The following is a 20,785-nucleotide window of genomic DNA, read 5'->3' on the forward strand; positions in this document are numbered from 1 at the left end:
CTAAATTCTCTAAAAGCTAGGGTAACTGAGACAGAAGATAGAATTAGTGATCTGGAGGACAAACAGATAGAGAAAAAGGATTAGGAGGAAGCCTGGAACAAACAGCTTAGAAGCCATGAAAACAGAATTAGGGAAATAAATGACGCCATGAAATGTTCCAACGTCAGAATTATTGGAATCCCTGAGGGGGAGGAGAAAGAAAGAAGACTAGAAGATATAGTTGAACAAATTCTCCATGAAAATTTTCCCAATCTCACGAATGGAACCAGTATCCATGTACTAAAGGCAGAAAGGTCTCCCCCCAAGATCATAGAATCTAGAAAGACCTCAAGACAGCTGATAGTGAAAATAATGAATCATAATTGTAGACAGGAGCTCTTAAAAGCAGCTAGGACAAAGAAGCTCCTTACGTACAGAGAAAAGCCCATCAGAATAACGTCAGACCTGTCCACAGAAACCTGGCAAGCCAGAAAGGGCTGGCAAGACGTATTCAGGGCACTAAATGAGAAGAACATGTAGCCAAGAATACTTTATCCAGCAAGACTGACATTCAAAATGGATGGAGAGATAAAGAGCTTCCAAGACTGGCAAGGCTTAAAAGAGTATGTGACCACCAAGCTGACACTGAAGGAAATATTAAGGGGGGTTCTATAAAAGAGGAAAAATCCTAAGAATATCATTGAACAGAAATATATGGAGACAATCTATAGAAACAAAGTCTTCACAGGTAACACGATGTCAATAAAAACATCTCTCTCAATAATCACTCTTAACATGAACGGCCTAAATGCACCCATAAAACGACACAGGGTTGCAGATTGGATAAAACGACAGGACCCATCCATATGTTGTCTACAAGAGAAATAGATGTATACATCTGCCTTTATCTATTCATATTATTAAATCTGTTAATTTGGGAGAAACTAACTTGATCTAATAGCTAACTTTGGGCCAGGGATTTATAGTCATGTCTTTTGCCTATTTGATTAAACCTTATTTGATTAATGTTCTAGTTTCTCTTTTAAGCTCCTTGCTGTGTATTTTAAGCATTAAATAAAATTATTCTAGATTTACTATTTTAGGTCACATGACTTGGAATTTTAATTGATTAATATTTATATTGCCTGAGTGAAAAAATTCCCCTCCTTTTTTAAAAAAAATAGTGTTCTTTATGTGATCTCTATTTGTTTCTATTACTTTAGAAGATAGTTGGAAGTACAAGTAATGGAACACTAACAGTGATTTTGCACAAGAATAGCCACACAGATATTAATTACACTGTAATTTGTCCTGATTATATTGATGGTGTCTTACAGAATTTGAGAGATCTGATTACAGTGATATGGTCCCCAAAAGGCTCTATCCAAGAGCTATCTGCCTAATGTGATAGACTGCTGTAGATAAATAATATTAAAAGTTATTTTGAAACAACCTAAGTACATTAACTGTTAAGCTTGGAATGAACTCTTTGCTAAGAACTGCTAATTGTTGTGTTCTCTTGAATTCAATATTCATTCCAACAAAGAAATAAAACCAAATTGCAGCAGGTCATAAGAATTTTTTTTCCCTTCTCACCCTCATTTCTTTCCAGACTGTCATCTTATTTATTCTAATTCTTTTTTTTTCCAGTTTTATCACATCTAACAATAAATATCTTATAGTTATCCCTCTGATTATAACATTGTTCCTTTGGGAAAAGTGAGGCTTTGAATTATACTATTTTTCCAAATGTTTCCAGGATTAGGAATATAATGTTACTCAAACCGGTAATATGCATATCAGTTTGCATCCAATTTATTTCCTTTGAAATGTGAGGATAAATATTGCTCTATTTATAACTGGATCACCAGATACATTTCTCTTTTTTCACAGGGCACAAAAATCATTCTCAGGATATGTATACGTGAGGGAATTAAAGTTATTTTGAATCTTTTTTCTTCCTTTCTGCCCCATACTTCTTTTTTTCATTCTGTTCATAAAGACTCCATGTTTAAAGAAAAGAGAAATGACATGGCAGACACAATACATTTTTTCTTCATTCATACACAAAGCACCCCTATATTTTGGGGAGAAAGTAATTTAGCTTATCTTCTGTTGTATTTTCTTATTTGAAGTGTAGACTAGAAATTTCTCCAATGTTTTTTAGACTTTAGCTTTTTTTTGAAAGTCAAGATAGTCATATCATCTTCTCATTAACTTTCTCAAAAATCTAAATACTCTCTTGGTCTGTTGTGAACTTGGTACTTCAGATAATTTTAATACTTTATTTTTTCCCAAAACAAGGATTCCCAGAAAACTCAGAGGGGTACAGAAAGGAGGAGGAATAAAGAAAAAACAAAAACAGGGTAGCTACCCAAATCACTGTAACTTAAGATGATATCTCATTAAGTCCTCTTAGGTTCTTTAACTGTGTAAGTTTTACTGAGTGTTTGGGATGAAGCCACAATAGCAGTCCTGGGTCAAGAGATGAGATATCAAGTCAAGCATCTGAGCCTCAACACCATGTGATAGCTCCTTGGTTCATGACCTGATCTTGCTATCCAACAACTGAATTGGAAACACTTTGAGTGCTTTAGCCAAGCTATTATCACACAAAATTAGGTAAACTAGCAAACAAAACCTGACTCATCAAAAGACCTGGGTTATATTATGTTGTATGTATCAAGTAGCTGAAAATATAAAATAATATTCTAAAGAACGAAATTCCGTCTCTCTGTGGAAGGACAGATAATAGTTTTTTTTTTTTCTTCTTCCAGGACTGACCTCCCTGTATCCTACCTGCTGTCCAAGTCAGTGTGGATGCATCATATTGGTACTGAACATGTCTTGAAACCCTCAATTATATCCCGTTCCCCTTGGTGCTTTCATAAATACAACATTGATTTCCCATTTCACGCAGTTAAAGCTTTTATTGTTTAATTCTTGCTTCTGTAGAGCCCATTGTTAATAGCATTGTAACACCTTAGATACTTAAAATCTGGACAAAACATTCCTTCTCTTTTGTGTTGAAGAATAATTAACAAGCAGGGGATATACGGGCCCCTGCAGTTTCCTGGCTTAAGAACTGCACTGAACAATTCTAGTCTAAGTGCCCATAGGACAGATGCAGAAGGTGAGAACCAAAGTGCTGGGTAATTCAACCCGACATCTGTGGGAGCCAGACCAAAACCAGACCTTCCCTTTGACTCTTTAGTATCATCAGGTGAAGGAACCAAAAACTGTCAGTACCAAATGGTTCCAGAGATGATTCTGATAGTACTGTTTTATTGTTATTATTGAGTTCATCCTAAAGAAAAGTCTTGGTAGTCAGGATTACCATTGCTATTCATGTCTGGTCAAAACTTTGTATCACACAGTCCAAACCAACTTCATCATTTCCAGAGAAACTAACACTCTCATTACGGTCAGCAACCCCATGCAAATGTCTTTGTAACCCTTCAGCCAAGACTGAAAAGGAGGCAGCAGATCTGTGGACTGTCAGGTTGGCTGGAATGGGAGGCAGGCAGGTCATACTGATAATTGGTGGCATTCTTCCAATAGCTCTCCTCCTGACTCAGGTAGGCAGATTAATAATCTCCCAAGGATGTCCATGTCTTAATCCCAGAACTGGTGAATGGAATTACCGTCACAGATGGAATTAAGCTCACTAACCAGCTGACCGTGAGATGGAAGGATTATCCTGGATTCTCCAGGTGGACCCAGTGCAATCACAGGGCTTCTTAAAATGCAGGAAGAGGAGACTGGGAGAGAACGTCCAAGGAATGCAAGGTGAGAGAGTTCAACCTACTATTGCTGGCTGTGAAGATGGAGGACTGGGGCCAACAGCTAAGGGATGCAGGTGGTTTCTAGAAGCTAAAAATGGCAAGGTAGTGGATTCCCCCCTAGAGCTTCCAGAAACGAATGCAGCCCTGCTGACATCTTGATTTTAGCCCACTGAGGCCTGCTTCAGACTTGTGAATTGCAGAATTGTAAGATAAACTTATATTGTTTTAAGTCACTAAATTTGTGGTGATTTGCTACAGCAGGAGGAGGAAACTTACACAACAGCCTTAATTATCTCATCATCCTTGAAGCTTTATGATGAAAAGCAGAGAAATCATTTGTTTAAAATGATTTGAAATTCACTTATACTACTGTGAAAGAGACAACATCTACCACCCAAACACCCCAAAACCAACATCTGTGGACACACATCAGGAGCCCTTTGTGGCACTTAGAGGTTTTAATATAATTCAGGAAATTTCTGCCTCTGGAATGTCCCTGAATAACTCAGATAGAACATTTTCTTTTTATTGAGAAAAAACTTCTAACCACATAAGTTAAAAAAAAAAAAAGAGGTAGGGCTAGAGACAACGAGGTACTAGAGGATGCTTGGACTGACTTGGAAGAAACAATTTTTAATGTTTTAGGAATTTTAAGAGGTGTGTATTTATTTACTAGTCAGAAATCAGGAGATAGGGGAGCTAGTGCCAGACCTAATAAGAGAACAGCACCAACTAGATTTTTCTTGGACAGGCATCCTTAACATGGGTTGTACCTCTCACTCTTAGGTTTTACTACCACTATCAGTATGCTATAATTCTTCCAGATTACTTTCCGCATATTTATATATTTTGGGGTTCCAGATAAAACATAATTTTGTTAGCATTTTCCCCCTTTATTTTCTAATGTGCCACGATAAACTTGATGTTCTGTAGCTTGTTTTTTTCTCTCTCAGCAAAATCTTGGACATCTGTCTGTGTTAGTTCAGAGAGGTCAGCCTCATTTTGAACATTGTGATAGAGCATGTATTATATATGTGGGACACACATACTATCATGTTGTTTAATTTATGTAACAATTTCTCCATTTATGAATATGTGCCTCATTTCAAATTTTTTTACCACTAGAAACACTGCCCCAGGGGACGGCCTTGTACTTGCTTTCTGACCATTTCGAGTCTAGGATAAATAATGACATTCAGAATTTCTGGGTTTAAGGGCATGAGCATTTATAATTGTAATATCTACTGTCAAATCACTTTCCAAAGAGGTCGTAATACCACACAGATCTACCAGCAGCGTCTGGCAATGCAGTTTCTCTAATTTTGACCTTAGATGTAGTTAATCTACATTTGCCAACAAAATGGATAAAAAGTGGTCATTTTCATTTGTGTTTCACTTAACGTCATTTTATGTTTATTGGCCATTTTTTTATGTTTTCAGGCAATTACCTCTTCTGGTGTTTTCCCCACTTTTCTATTTTTGTCTTTTTTTCTAATAAATTTGGAGGCTATATTCTGGAGGCTAATTATTTGTTTATTATTACACTATAAATATTTTCTCTCAGGTTGTCCTTTTTTTTCTTAGTTTTTTTTTTTTTAATTTAAATTCAGCTAGCCAACATATAGTACATCATTTGTTTCAGGTGTAGTGTCCAGTGATTCATCAGTTGCATGTAATTCCCAGTGCTTATCACATCACGTGCCCTCCTTAATGACTGCTACCCAGTTGCCCCATCCCCCCACCCAGCTTGTCCTTTAATATTATTGTTTTTTCACCTGTAAATAATCTTTTGATTTTAGAATAATGTTCAGTTTGCAGAGAATTTGCCAAGGTAATATGGAGTATTCCCATACCCTCTTCATTCAGTTCCCCCTCCTGTTAACATTTCACGCTGCTATGGTACCTTTGTCACGACTAACGAACCAGTATCGATACATTACTATTAACCAAAGCCCACGTTGAATTCACATTTTATTAATTTTCTGCAAAACCCCTTTTCTGGTTTAGCTTTCATTCAGGATGCCATCTTATATTTAGTGGTCAAGTTTTCTTAGCCTCCTTGGATTTGTGACTCTTGTCAGTCTTTTGCCTCCCCTTTATTTTTAAGATTTTATTTATTTATTTGTCAGAGAGAGAAAGAGCATAAGCATGGAGAGCTGCAGGCAGAAGGAGATGCAGGCAGAGGGAGATCAGGTTCCTGACTGAGCAAGGATCCCCATGTGGGACTCAATGCCAGGACCGTGGATCATGACCTGAGCCGAAGGCAGATGCTTAACAGACTGAGCCACCCAGGCGCCCCAGACTCCTCTTTTTGAAATGATCTTAGTTTTGAGGAGGACTGGTCAGGTATTTGGTAGATTGTCCTTCGATTCGGGTTTGTCTGATGTTTTTTCATGGTTTAGCTGGGCTGTGATTGGAGGAGGAAGACCATGGATGATCACAGAAGCGAAGTGTCATCTCACTTCATACTCTCAATGGTGCATGAGCTCATTATGATTTACCCTCAGTCTCCTGCACAAGGGAGTGTTTTAAGCAGGAGGTATTAGGTGAGTTGTAGACTTGCAACCATATGCTTGCTTTTTACTTGCCTTCTATAGAAATTGAAATTCATCTTAGCAAGAGCTAATTGGCACACAAGGAGAAATTAGAATATAGATATTTAAGTTTATCGAATAATTCCAGGTAATTGCATGTTTAATATTTATAAAGTCTAGTTTTTTTTTTTTCCTTAAGGAAGGATGGATTTTGCCCACGGGATCATACTACTTAAACTTTCTCTGAGGCTATTGGTAAAAAAGGATGGTTTCTTATGTGTTGTTTATTAATAGTAATATAAAGTAATATGACAAGAAATAAACAAAGTAAAGAACAGTACATATTGTGCTTGTAATAGTATAAATTTGCAATTACATCTAATGACCAACATTAAGTACAGTGTATTAAATTATTCAAATTGCTCTTCGGTATAAATTACGCCATTGATTAGATTTACGGTGGTAGCTATGAGATGTAAACTAAATATTGTGACATTCTTTAATTGAAATAAATGCTTGTACTTCAATTAATGGCAATTTTTTAGCTCATTAACTCTAGAAATTTGTTTTTATAGTCTATTCAGAATTCTACAATCAAATGAATTGAGACACAAACAGCATGGGTTTATTAAGAACAAATCAATGTCATATAAACCTGATAATATTTTTTTCAGTATAATGATAAGGTAGCACATAAAATTTGCAATGCAAAGAAGTGAAAATGTCTGTGTTGGTCTCTCCTAAATCTTCTTATGTCAGATATGTCTACTTCTTTCCAAATAATGATTTGTGGGCAAATGACACATAGGCCTTAATAGTGCATGAATTTTGTTCTTCTATAGCTTAACCCATCTTAGAATTCTTTGTCAGCCCCATTAAAATGCAGTCATATTTTTACCTAAAGTACAGAGTAGGGAAAGTTAGCATGGGTGTGACCTGAGGGAAAGGCAGTACCTGTATAAAATATCTTATAAAACTCTCCCAAACCCTTATCCCTCACAGAAGCCTTGTTTGTAGCCAAAGGAGTACAAACTTTGAAGGACACTGAACAAAATACCAACATCTGAATGACATTTCTCAAGGTATAGGCCAAGGAACCATATCAAAATCACCTGGAGTACACATTAAAATGTAGACCCACTGAACTAGATGCTTAGGAATTAGGGGGAGGGCACCTCCATGTTTATCATCCCCTTAGCTATCCTTATGCAAACCGAAGTTCCACTGGTATGAAGGGTATTGTTTTATTTGTAATATATGAGGGAGAATAGGAATGAGTGCATGAAGTTCTCAATTCAAAAGGGCTTCAGGAGTGGCGGCGGGTGGCTCAGTCTTTAAGGGTCCTGGGATCAAGCCCTGCCTTGGGCTACCTGCTCAGTGGGATGCCTGGCTCTCCCTCTCCCACTCCCCCGTTTGTGTTCCCTTCTTGCTGTGTCTCTCTCTTATCAGGCAAATACATAAAATCTTAAGAAAAAAAATAGAAGGGGGCTTCCTGGGGGCACCTGGATGTCTCAGTCAGTTAAGCATCTGCCTTTGGCTCAGATCATGATCTCCAGGTCCTGGGATTGAGCCCCATGTCAGGCTCCCAGCTCAGCGGGGAGTCTGCTTCTCCTTTTCCCTCTGCCTTTCCCCCTGCATGTGTTCTCTCTATCTCTCTCAAATGAACAAATAAAATCTTAAAAAAAAAAAAATAGAAAAGATAAAAATGGCTTCCTTCTTGCCAGATAGAATATTTGTGACAAGCTGTTCAGTGTTTCTGAGATCATATTTCATATAGCTTGTCTTCTCTTTTTCCCCTTCACATTTTGTGGTTAAAGTGTTAACCTGTGGCACTCGACTTTGTGCTTATGATGTATCCCTACTATACCAGACCATAACCTCCTTGAGGACAGGATCATGTGACCTCATCTCTACATCCTTACAGCACCTATTTGACTGGGGGTACATAAGTATTTGATGGTCTGACTTGAGATAACAACTAGCTAATCAGATTGAGAAGAAGTATAACCATTGCTGAGTATTTGTGTTATTAGCAGGCCCCATTGCAGATTATGATAAATAACACTGAAAACAATGGGCATTGTTTCTGCCAACCAGAAATTAATACAATCAGTTCTGGTTATTTCCTAACATTTTCTTAGTTTCTTCCACGGCAAATCTCTTCCACCACTCTACTTTACATTTATACAACATTTTCACTCCCAGCCTGGAGGGGTGATTTGCTGGGGCACACAAAGGAATGTTCATGAGGCACAAGGGAATCAATGTTTGGATTAAATGTACTGACTCTTACAAATGTTATTTATGGTTATTTAGGCAATAATAATAATAGTAAAAAAGTAGTACAGAAGGACATAGTAAAGACACTTAATTCATTCTAACCTAGTAATGACCCGTGAATAAGTGTTGATTTCCAGGTTTATCTCTTACTTGTTAGGAAATTATGATATCTCTTTCCTGTCATTGAACTTAAAGTGCTTTTCTTGTTCCTTGGGTTTGGGGGTGGTAGGGTCTTGGGGGAGAGCAAGGCTCAAGTGATACTGTGATTGTGTTTATGACTTCATCAGTCCAGGCCGCACAAATAACTAATGAATGGCAAGATGATAACAACGATATATAGGTCACCTACCTCTGGAGATGTTATCACATAGGGAATTATTGCTTTGTAAATTTAATCCTTTTTTAGTTCCTGACATTGAAGAATTGCCTTCCACAAGCTCTGCTCTGAGTAGTCCTGTCCACTGTAGGTAGCCACTGTAGGTCACACTGGGAAGTGTGTTCCAACTCAGTCCTTCCTATGGGGTGCTCTAATGTTAATGTCCTGCACTTGGTCTCCATGTCAGGTATGGAAGGTGAGTCCTTTTTCCTTGGCTTTCTGTGTGTGTTCGGTACCTAGACTTTTTTAAGATGTGTATTCTGGGTCTCTGGTGACCTGGGAGTCTTATAAATCCCATCTTTCTTGACTGGGACCCCAGGCCAAGCTCAATGCTTTGTTTGAATTGTGTATTTTGTTTGAATTGTGTATCATCCCAGTGATTAATCAAGGACGTAGTCAAGAGTGGCAGAGGACTTGGCTGTCTTTGTCAATCAAGGGAGATTTCATCTCTGTCCTATGTAGTCCTGCCTGACACCCTGAATTGTGAAGCAATTTCATTCAACTTTTCCTTAAAAGACTTGTGCCACCAGCAAAGGAAACAGTCAACAAAACAAACAGGCAACACATGGAATAGGAGAAGGTATTCTCAAATGACACTAGGGACAAAGGGCTGATATCCAAGATCTAGAAAGAACTCCTCAAACTCAACACACATAAAACAGATAATCACGTCAAAAAAAGGGCAGAAGACATGAATGGACACTTCTCCAAAGAAGACATACAAATGGCTAATAGACACATGAAAAAATGTTCCTCATCACTAGCTATGAGGGAGATTAAAATCAAAACCACATTGAGATACCACCTTACACCAGTTAGAATGGCCAAAATCAATAAGGCAGGAAACAACAAGTGTTGGGGAGGATGTGGAGAAAGGGAAACCCTCTTACACTGTTGGTGGGAATGTAAGTTGGTGCAGCCACTTTGGAAAACGGTGTGGAGATTCCTTAAGAAATTAAAAATAGAGCTACCCTATGACCCTGCAACTGTACTATTGGGTATTTACCCCAAAGATACAGATGTAGTGAAAAGAAAGACCATCTGTACCCCAAGCGGCAATGACCACAGTTGCCAAACTATGGAAAGAACGAAGGTGCCCTTCGACAGACGAATGGATAAAGAAGATGTGGTACATATACACAATGGAATATTATGCCTCCATCAGAAAGGATGAATACCCAACTTTTGTATCAACATGGATGGGACTGGAGGAGATTATGCTGAGTGAAATAAGTCAAGCAGAGAGAGTCAATTATCATATGGTTTCACTTACTTGTGGAGCATAAGGAATAACACGGACTTTGGGAGAGGGAAAGGAGGAGTGAGTTGGGGGAAATCAGATGGGGAGACAAACCAGGAGAGACTGTGGACTCTGAGAAATGAACTGAGGGTTTTGGAGGGGAGGGGGAAGGGGGGTTGGGTGGACCTGGTGGTGGGTATTAAGGAGGGTACGTATTGCATGGAGCACTGGGTGTGGTGCATAAACAATGAATTTTGGAACACACACACACAAATAAAATAAAATTAAATTAAAAAAAAAAGACAAAATTATCCATCCATCAAGTTGACAAAGCCTAGAAACTACAAGGTGCTTAGATTTTCTCTTTTGATTAATTTATTATTTCGTTTTATATTTGGAAATTCCCTGTTCACTTCTTTGATTACACACCCTCTGGAGTTTTATATATAATCACAGTCATACCTTTAACCCCAGTATGTTTTAGTCCAGAATTCAAAATACCTTGGAATCTTATCTAAAATATAGTACATGTAGATATATTCAATTTTATGTCAATAAAATATTTAGATAATTTAAAAATTCTATTCACACTATGAAAAGAAAAGACTTGTGCCATGTTAGGATTAAAAACAAAATTAAATTTTTAAAAATGTATAATTAAAAAAAGGGCAAAACTTTGAAAGTGGGCACAAAAAGGATTTTAAATAGAGTTACATGGTCATGGTGCTCCAAATTCAATATCATTTGAAGGGTGGAAAGGCACATACTAAGGCAGGGGACCATGGGTTTGGTGGTGGCCAGTTGCCATCTTTTCCGGTGACCTGCATACATTACCCCTTCTCCACTCAGTTTCTCTTTGGAGAAATGCTTCTGCCTCAGTGGGTCTAGTTTGGGTGGGATGCTAAATTCAGGTTCTTGCCTTTTGTGAGGGAAGCCAGTGGGATCTCTGTGTCTCTTTCCTCCGTCCTTGTCACTGTTGTCCTGCACACGGTGAAGGTAAACTCATGGAAAAGCAGAGCTACCTTTTCTTGACTTTTCCAAGCTGGATTTTTCAGTCTGTCTTCCAGACTTGGGACCTTTCCTGGATTATTCTAATAAATTAGCTTCTGTTGCATCTAGCCAGAGTTCAACTTTTGTTTCTTGAGATTGAAGAAATGACAACCAGTAGAAAGGGTAAGATGTAGGGGCATTATGTTGTCTGGGATGTGTTGTCAATTACCTGTTCTGTTCCAAATAGGGGAAAGGAGACTTCCATCTTTGATGTCATAGTATTGTTATTTTCAGCCTATGATGATTATACTAATGTTCTAGTCCCTGAATCAGGAATACGTGCTCATATTTATCTTCTCTACATCCTAAGGAATTTACAAAGGAAACATTTGCAAAGTGGTAATTCCTTTGGATGATGACATCTCTGGGACCAGAGACCCAAAAAACGTTGTCAGTACCATGACGTTCAACAGCTAGTCATGTGCCACATCTTTTAGGCTTTACATTAATCAAAATCATTAATGAAATAAGCAACACAAGCCAGCCTCATTAGTTTTAATTCATTCTGTGATGTGTAATAAAATACAACGAACACGTGACCTGTACTAGGAGGCACGATGATCTCAATAGCTCTCATCACTGGTTTAAATGAAGGCTGCTTCTCACCTAATTCACAGGTTTCAATTGCCACATAAGCTTAATTAATTCATAATTGACTCCTTAGCCCTCCCATCCCTGGAAAGACTGTCATTGTTTACTGATTTCTATAATTTACTCTTGGGAAAAACAAAACAAAACACAGTCTCTGTGGGGTTTGTAGTTTTGAAGAAAAGCACTCAAGACCATAATCACCAGGTGAGGAAATGTCACTTTGCAGCTTTTGAATTTCCAACTGTGATGATTGCACAGCTTTTATTAAACTTTAATTTTGTGATGAAGAAATCCAAACAAAGCATTTTGTTTATCTTGGTGGAATAATTTTTCATTTTTATTCATAAAAATTTAGTTTTTTCCTAGCTTTATTGAGATATAGTTGACAAATAAAATGGCATGTTTTCAAAATGTACATGGTGAACATGCTTAAGACCTACTCTGTTAGCAAATTTTAAGTAGACAATACAATATTGTTAGTTATACTCTCCATGCTGTACATTAGGTCCCCAGAATTCATTTGTCTTACAGCTGAAGGTTTATGCCCTTTGACCAGTGTCTCCCATTTCTCCTCATCCCCTAAGTCCCTGGCAACCATCATTCTACTCACTGTTTTCATGAGTTAGAATTTCTTTCTTTCTTTTTTTTTTTTTTAGTGCAGAATAATTTTAAATACTTACCTTGTAGAATAATAATTTGTGCATCTTTGTGGAAAGAAATTGTCATAGATTTTGCTTTTCTAAAAACAGACTTGTAAAGTCTCTCTACAGATTTATACCTGTGATAGAAAAAAGTGAAACGCAAGTCCTGTGGCAGGATGATGCCACCGTGTGTTAAGAACTTCGACAGCAGAGTGACTCAAATATGTGGCTGGGCAGTTGAAATGTGTGGAGAGCAACAGATTTCCCTGTCATTATGTATGTTTTCTGGGAAGTGTTGGTGATGAGGAATGGGGCTGCCAGTGAACCTTTGGTTATGTGGAAGCTGATGATTCCCACTACCACCACCAGAGGATGTTCTAGGCACGTTTTTTGTCAGAGCAAGGCTGACTAAAAGAGCCAGTCCTTCCAACAGAAATAGCAAACGGCTCTGAGGATGTGGAAAATCTCAATGTCAACAGCAGCTCATAAAATGGAAAAGAACATGGGATCGGTTGTGTTTAGAAAAGTCTGAGGCATTTAGCCTAACTGTTCTTGAATCATTACCATGATACTGACAAGCACAGATATTCCTGAGAAATCTGTCAGATTTAGTCCTTGGCTGCATGGTTAATAGAGAAAATAGCTAGGCCACCCCAGATTATAATTCTTTCTGAGTTTTGGGAAAGCAGCCATTTTGGTGATTAGATGTTGGTGATGATGATTATTACTGTAATTCTTGTGGGGAGACCAGGGTAGGAAGAGACACAGCGAAGCGAAAAAAATATGTTTTTAGGGAAATTTTACTGCAGCATTCCTTAGATAGAGGAGGGGAAGGATAGAGAAATATGTCTTATATTCACTGGAAAAGTCAGCTATAAAATACTATCAAAAGAGTGGCAAGAGCACCTGTTGTAGATAAGAGCTTTAAAAACTGAAATCTTATACCAAGGTCTGCTATCAAATGTCAAATGTTGAAAACTACTTAGAGGTTGAATCCTATGTTAGCTCAAAGGATATACAGTTAAGTTGAAAAGCAATGTTTCCCATCACTTTGCTTCCGTATAGAAATTACACCTTTTTTGCATGCTGAAACAATACTTGAGAATATGTGGTATATATTAAAATATGTGATATAATATAAAATGTAATATGTTGTTGAAGGTAAACAATTTATTTGTGTGCATATGTGTGTGTGACCATACATACATACGGAAAAGCCCAAAAAATGTTTTCCAAGTTTAAGGGTGTGTGCTTTAATATAATATTTCAAAGGTCATTAAGGTATATTTTTCACATTTATTTATTTATTTATTTATTATTGTGGTAAGAATATTTAAGATATGCCCTCTTAACAGATTATTAAGGGCACAGTACAGTATTGTTGTAGCCTAGAGGCACAATATCATACAACAGTTCTCTAGAATTTATTCATATCAAATAACTAGAAGTTTATGCTGGCTGATTAGCAACTTTCCATATCTCCCCATATCTCCAAGACCCTGACAATCACCACTCTACTCTCTGTTTTTATGAATTTGACTACTTTAGATACCTCATGTAAATGGAATGATGCAGAATTTGTCCTTCTGAGCTTATTTCACTTGTTTCACTTAGCATGATGTCCTCAAAACTCATCTACGTTGTCACATATGGCAGGGTGTCCTTTGTTAAAGCTGAATAGTATTCCATTGTATCCATGCTCCACATTTTCTTTAGCCATTCATCCATCAATGAACCTTTGAGTTATTTCTGTATCTTGGCTGTTTTGAACAGAACTGCAATAGATTTATTATTATAAGGTTCTGCTTTATTTGTTTTTAAGATTCTAATAGTAAAATAATGAAATAATCTGTATGAATAATAGAGGCAGGTGCAATTTGTATAACAAAAATAATTGGCCATTGGAATTCCATAGGCGTGGAATTTAACAGGCAGGCAGACTTTGCGTACAAGTCAAGATCATGGCTGCAATCTCAAGGGACTTGAAGGGAATTGCAAATATCTTCTTAAAAATTTTGGGGGCAGTATAAACAATACAGTCTCTGGAGTTCCCCTGCCACTCTAGTTACCTCCTGCCCATTTCTTAATTATGTAAACATGGGCTGAGCAGACAATGGGGGATTGTAGAGGCTCACAGGATTAATGTGAGAATAAAAGGAAATAGCAAATATGAGAATGGTTAACAGCAGACATTAAAAATGTATCAACTGCTATTATTTCATCCTTTTTATTCTTGTCAGCCCGAGTTGTACCCTAAAACCCCAAAATCCATTGAGTTTGGAAGGGACACAGAAACTCTCATCTTCAGGAAGTTTGAAGAATCACGTGAATTAATTGGAAAGAAGGTTCCATGAGAAGCCCTCTGGTCTCCTTCCTAGAGCACATCTCACCAGAAACATTGACTGTATCATTTAATTGTTACTACCCTGATGATTCAGGATAGGCTGATTTTTTTTTTTTAAAGAATTTATTTATTTATTTGAGAGACAGAGATCACAAGTAAGCAGAGAGGCAGGCAGAGAGAGAGGAGGAAGCAGGATCCCCGCTGAGCAGAGAGCCGGATGTGGGGCTCGATCCCAGGACCCTGAGATCATGACCTGAGCCGAAGGCAGAGGCTTAACCCGTTGAGCCACCCAGGCACCCCCAGGATAGGCTGATTTTTTTTTTTTTGGCTGATTTTAATCAAAGGGCTATTAACACCCCCAGTCTCTTTATCAAAGGTGACAATAACACTAGTAAGTCGTGGTTTATTGGGACCAGCCCAAGACAAAACAGGCCTGAACAGGGATCACCCAGGAGGTGCAGGAGGTATACCCAGGAGGAAAACATGCCAAATGACAGAACACTTGATGGGGATGATGGGAGGGGTGAAATGGAAGAGAGAGATAATAGAAAAAACTTGCCTTCTGCCCAGTGCGATTTGGTATCCAAACTGGACGGTAGTGCTGATATTTACAATTACTGAACAACTCTCCTTTCTAAAAAAATATTTAAGAAGCCATCTGGAGAATTTATCTGAACCTTGTCACCACTTATTGAAACAAAGGCATTTATCAGGTCTTTCACTTCACATCCTTCTTCAGTTTATTTCCTGAAATTATGCTGATTAAAGTCACTGCTACCAAACGTTGCTGGATTTTACTAGAAATCCGTGTGAAGATCACTTCCCATTAAAATGCTACAGCAAAAGAATTTGGATGTCAAATTAAGGACAGACATTACTTTGTTTAAGTGTATTTCAGTAGGAAGTCAAACCTAAAACCCGATTTTTAACATAAATACATTAATCAGAAAGGAATTTGGTACATGACTTCTTAATTTATGTACATATATACATAGTGAATACTTCAATTTGCCTTCTCTCTACTTCAGCAATTCTCTGTGACTTCCTCTGTTACGTCTCCCTTTATTCTCACTTTCAAGTCTATATATTCTTCTGTGACAAGCTCCATGCTCTTGTTCTATTGCCTTCTCATTTCTTGACTGAATTCTTCTCTCTCTTCTACAACTATAGTCTCTGTGTCTTCCTTGGTTTCTTTCCCTCAGCTGTCTGTTATGCTCAAGCTTACTCTCCTAATGCCCTTGAATGCCTTCCTTCGATCTTCTGACTTCCTGGCTTGCTTCTTGTGGTCATCCTCTGGCACACTGGCGGAGTAAATAACCTGGGTCTGTCCGTCAGAACCACAGAGCTCAAGGGTGCAAAGATAGTAGTAAGACAGCCTTTCCCTCAAGAAGCTTAGAGTCCAGGAGTGGGAGACAAACATGTAAATGCACTGGGACTCTCATCTCTATAAGGATAAGCTGTCTATGAGTCAACACTGCTTTCTCAGAGGTGAGATCTGGATGTCTGCTTAAAGATAAGTTGATGTTTGCCAACTGGATAATAGTGGAAGCAAGAAGGACATTCCACACAGAGGTGCGAGTAAGACCTAAGTTGGAAAGAGTATGAAGCCACAGGCACGTAAGGAAAGTCACAGGTGATTCTGTGCCACTGGAGTGTGATAGACAAGGGAAGCACTTGGTAAGAAATAAGACAGAGGGTCACAAGAGGCAAGACCAGCTGAACTCTTTTTCTAGGCATCTAATGCATCTTCAAGGGGTTTCCCATGTCAGCTATCCCCTTTGCATTTTCCTATTTGGGGATAGGCAGACTTTATATAAATTGAATTTCTCACTAAATTCCCCTTCCTAATAATGTACCGTTGGATACTGTCCTCTTTAAATGAGCATCTGCTACTCAGGAAGTGTTAATGTGTAGATAGTCCCTGGATTGGCGACTATCAGATGCCTATCAGCACTCTTCTCCCTGTCTGTGGAAAGGGGAGTGTAGGATACATGACCACCCATTGGAGACCCCATTTCTTAGCCTCTCTTACAGGCTGGTGTGTTCTATGTGTCTAAATTCTGCACACGTGGGTATAAGCAGAAGTGATGTCCTATCTTCAGAGGACATCTCTCAAAAGGGACGTGGGTGCACATCTCTGGTTCTTCCCACTGGTTGGGTAATAGCAAGACCTAGAGCAGCTGCTCTGGACCTGGGAGAGCAGCTGTGCACTGAAAGTGACTGAGGCACCCAATCAGCTCTAGAACACTCTTCACTGGCCTGTTATATAAGCAAGAAGTAAAGTTCAGTTTAAGCCATATTTGCATCTTGTTATAGCTGGGTAGCCCATTCTGAAACTCACATAATCACAGAGTGTTATACTGGGTTCTGAGAGTGTCACAATTTATTTTTTATTTTTATTTTTTAAAGATTTTATTTATTTGTTTGACAGAGAGAGATCACAAGTAGGCAGAGAGGCCGGCAGAGAGAGAGAGAGAGAGAGAGAGAGGAAGCAGGCTCCCCGCTGAGCAGAGAGCCTGATGTGGGACTCCATGTGGGACCCTGAGATCATGACCTGAGCTGAAGGCAGAGGCTTAACCCACTGAGCCACCCAGGCACCCAGAGTGTCTCAATTTAAAGCGATTATCCCAATGTTGGGCATCCCAGATACCCAGGTATGTTCATAGAACAGACCTATTCAGGGAACTGGGGTTCTACAGCACTTTCTAAACTACATCCTCAAAATAGCAAACCTGATTTGAGAATAACTCACAGAATAACTGCCTGTATACTTCAAAAATATCAAGAGCAAGAAACAAGCAAGGCTGAGAAAGTATCCCAGATTAAAGAAAGCTAAAGAGACAAGATGACTAAATGCAATGTCTAGTCATGGACAAGGAAAAAAAGCAATAAAAGACATTATTAGAACTACTGATAAACTTTGAACATGGATGGCCAATTAGATATATCTATTTTAGGAATCTTGATTTTGATAACTGTGTTGTAGTTGTATAAGAAAATATCCTTATCCATAGAAAATAAATACTAAAGATGTAAGTTGAAAACATCATGATGTCTGCAACTTATTCAAATGGCTCTGAAAAAATATGCAAACATATATATGTATATAGATACATGTATAAAGTACACATACTCACACACAGATGTGTGCACACACAAACCACACAGAAAGAGAGACAGAAAGAGGGATGAGAAAGCAAAATGGAGTGAAATGTAAACAACTGGTGAATCGAGTTGGTAAAGGGTAATACAGTTACACCAGAAATCTTCTCTAAGTTTAAAATTATGTCAAAATAAAAACTTATATAGAAAAAGATGTGGAGTATAATTTTCTCTGTCTCAGTCATCAGCAATATCAATAGCTACATGTTTGTTATTTGAATATGACCTGTCAATTAAATCGTTGCTGTTGGCAAAACATTTGGCTGGGAGTTCATGCATGTGACCCTTCATTTTGGGCCCATTTCCAATGCTCCAAATTTTCCCTGCAGCAAATTTGTCAAAATGATTGTGGACTAAGCTCACATTTTAGAAGTTGGCAAAACAGAACCCCTCTCCATCTTTCATCTAAGAACAGATGTGGACTTGGGGTCTGCACAGCAGGTGGAATTAGAGACTGATTTTAAGGATGTGCTAAAATTCAATTAGTTTGATTTTGGTGATATGTGTATATCCTAAATTTAAGGACGTTCTACAAAATAACTGCCTATACCTTTCCATTTCAGAAGACAAGAAACATCAAGTAAGACTGAATAACTATTCCAGGTAAAGGAGACTAGAGGTAGGACAACTAAAAGTAATATGTGGGCATTGATGAGGAAGACAGAACTATGAGAGATATCATGAGAACAACTGGCAAAATTTGAACATGAACTAACGATGAGATAATATTAAATCTAAAAATCTTGATTTTGATAACTGTGTGACACACACATGTGCATAGAGAGAGAAAGAGAGAGAAAGAGAAAGAGGTGATACTAGGAAACATGCTTGAAGGTCATTGTTATACCATAAGGGCTACTCTAAGTCAGAAACATCTTGCAATCCAGTAACATCATCTTTTCTTATTGATGCAAAGAGACCACAGATGCATTCACATCCAGACACCTTAGTAATTAATTTTTAGTTCATTGATAAGTCCCAAAAGATGTTTAGATTATGTAGACAGTGGTTATTGGGTAGCATCTTAACTAATTTTCTCCAAACCCTGGTTAGAAATTCATTCATTCATTCATTCATTCAACAAGCCATTTTAAGCACTGTTAATTGTCAGCCACTAAGTTAAGTACTGAAATAACACAGTTTTCCCTCCAGCTGCTTACAGTAGAAAAGGATGAGGGAGGCAGGGTTAGTTACATAACTCATTTATGTTTTGTTATGAAATCTTCCTTTCATTTTCTAGCATTTCCTCTTAAGATACACAGGCTAGCTATGTATATAAAAGCACACAGAAGTATGGTTTACAAAAATAATACATGGAAATCACACATATTTTCAAACTAACATTAAAGGTAAAGTTAAATGCATATAGGGAAGATGTGGGTCAAAGGTTGCAAACTTCTAGTTAGAAGATGAATAAGTTCTGGGGACCTAATACACAACATTGTGAATATAGTTGACAATACTATATTACATATTTGAAAGTTGCTGAGAGAGTAGATCTTAAGTTCTCCCCATAAGAAGAAATGGTAATTGTGTGACACGATGGAGGTATTAGCTAAGGCTGTGGTGCTAATCATAATGCAGCATATAGGTGTATGAGATCAACACATTTGTACATCTTAAATTTGCACAATGTTATATGTCGATTGCATCTTGGTAAGGCTGAGAAAAAGTTAAATGCATATAGTAACTTTATGATAACACAAATAAATATAAATTTAGTTTTACTTTCTGCCCTAATGCCAAATTTACAGTTCAAAGCATGGTGTTGGTAAATTTCTTACTTATTCTCCTTTTCTTCATGGCTTCAAGTGAAGAGATTATTATATAGCAATTCTTAATAAAATACTGATTTATTAATAGCTGATAATCATTCCATCTCTTCCAACACAGTCCTCTTTGGTAATATCTGTGCAGGAGGACATGGCACAGGCTTAACACCTCTCTTTGGAATCTAAGATGACTGGATCTGAGAAATCTGCTTACCCACCCCATGGAAGCAGGAAATGAAAGATGGCCTCAGTGCATGGGTGCTGGTCCCTCCCATTGGAGAAACAAAGTCCAATAGAGGTCTCAGGTTTTGGCCAATAACAATTTCTTTTCATTTGAGGGCAGGAGGCTAAGAAGGACATGGGGATGGGAGACAAAATTCCCCTTTTCAACATTTTACATGGTCTTTATTAAAGATTTGTTGGGCAAATTATAAATTTCTCTATGGTTCTAAGCTTCCTGAGAACAGGAACCACATCTTAACATATTTTTGTATTGTCTCTATCTATAATAATAGAGACTAATACAAATTTGTTGACTGATTATTGCTTTCTGCTTTAGATGAAATTTTTTTAGAAGGTATTTTGAGATCTCCAGGTGCCTCCTTTAGGACATAATTATGAACATCAATTTCCATTCTACACAAATCTTGGTTAATAGATATTTCTGTATAAAGTAGCCTCTACACGACTGTAGATTAGATTATTCATAGTTTTTTAGTATCTGTGTCATTATGGAACAACATTATTCAAAAGCATGAAGTTTTTGAGTTAATTACTCAAAATGAAGTATAGTGCTAGCTGTTTTTGAACTGTTTTAATATAGGGTTTAATATAATATATTATAGGAATTAAGAAAAAGAAAATTATGCATATTGAAGGACAACTTTCTGGAGACTGTATTTAGTACACTTAATTATTTTCCTCCAGAAAGATCTTCTCATCAAACATTAACTTTATATAGTTACTGGTCCAAAGGTCACACATTTACCAAGAGGCATCTGCAAGATGTTCTGAAGGTATTTTGTCCATTT

This window comes from Martes martes (genome assembly GCF_963455335.1).
Source record: "Martes martes genome assembly, chromosome: 4".
Taxonomy (NCBI): domain Eukaryota; kingdom Metazoa; phylum Chordata; class Mammalia; order Carnivora; family Mustelidae; genus Martes; species Martes martes.